Source organism: Stegastes partitus, unplaced genomic scaffold, assembly GCF_000690725.1.
Source record: "Stegastes partitus isolate 25-593 unplaced genomic scaffold, Stegastes_partitus-1.0.2 Scaffold880, whole genome shotgun sequence".
NCBI classification, from domain to species: Eukaryota; Metazoa; Chordata; class Actinopteri; family Pomacentridae; genus Stegastes; species Stegastes partitus.
In genome coordinates this window covers 83,719-85,014 of record NW_007578611.1, presented here as the reverse complement: position 1 = coordinate 85,014, position 1,296 = coordinate 83,719, and the positions used below count along the sequence as shown (strand labels likewise).

Sequence of the window (1,296 nt, the reverse complement as noted above, 5' to 3'; positions counted from 1 at the left end):
TCAAGATGCTGATCAGACAGCATGATTATTGCTCAGGGGTGGTCAAAATATTTCCATGTATTCATCATTTATAGTCTCTTCATCATCGGTGTCCCCTCCATTAACACAATATGATCATTTTATTTGATGTTGTTGTTGTTCTGCTGTTCTCACAGTCGCTAGACATACATCTCAACACACACATGACCACACACATAATTCACCGGAGTCCAGTACTCATATAATCACTACTGACAGCCTGTCTTTTGATCAGAGTATTTACAAGATTATAATCTGGTATTATATGGCAGGATAATCACTGTGTGACTCTGGCCTAGATCTCTTGCTGTGAAGCTAATTATAAGCAGAGTCAGACCTATACGGCTGCTACAGCTTGTGAAATCGATAGAGCGCTAAGTGCCTCCTGTATACTGTATGCCATTGTTAGATTGAATAGACCAGTCCATCACGTGCAGACACTGAGGGCTACAGTCTCCATTAAGGCATGGCCCACATTCATTCAGTCATAGCTATCGAAGCAGTGATCCATGTATCAACACAGTGTGTTTGTGTAGCGCCGCGATGTGACTGAGCGGTCAGACAGACTATAAATGGCTCTAATACTATACTGTGTCTCAGAAGGTGACGCTGGAAAGCAGCACACAATAAGTGGTGGGATAAATTGTGTGTCAAAGTGTTGCTGTGTGACAAGAGGCCATGCCTGAAGGGCCCAATTGGCCTCATAAGTAGTGTGTGAATAAGCCATTGTCTGCATTGAGCTTTGATGGACTGATGTGTTTTACTGTGACAATATTGTTATTGGGTTTTTGAAACGATTACTTCACCCTGACCTTTCTCTCTGTTTTGCTTTTTATCTTTATTTGTATCAGGCTGCTTTTAAAAGTTCTCAGCCTCACTCAGAAACAAGGGGCCTCACTCCCATTCTGAGACATAACTACATGCTACAACGCCTTATATCACTGTCCACAAAAACTCAACTGAAAGAAGCAATCAAACAGAAATGCTTGGGTTAGACCTTTAATAAAACATTTTTGTTTACAGTGTCAACCATTACAGACCACTGCAGATGCCATCACCATCTGAGAATGAAAGCAGGTTTTAGATGTTTTTTTAGGGTTGGGTTAGGGTTTGATATGTATTCATTAAGTGCAAATCAGCTTTATTTAGCCAATTTACAATATTAGTTATCTGTAAGCTTTGAAGAATGGCAATAGAACATTTAATTTAAAAGTAAATTTAATGTAATAGGATGTATATAGTTAATTTATGAATCATCTTTTCCTGTCTCCTGAGCGT

The 1,296-nt window shown here is 39.4% G+C and overlaps 1 protein-coding gene across 2 annotated transcripts in view; it reads left to right on the top strand.

The window, feature by feature from the left end:
• Window positions 1–1,296, top strand: part of LOC103365836 (apoptosis-stimulating of p53 protein 1-like) — a 58,887-nt gene that overhangs the window by 18,394 nt on the left and 39,197 nt on the right. The gene's annotated exons all lie outside the window — the stretch shown is intronic.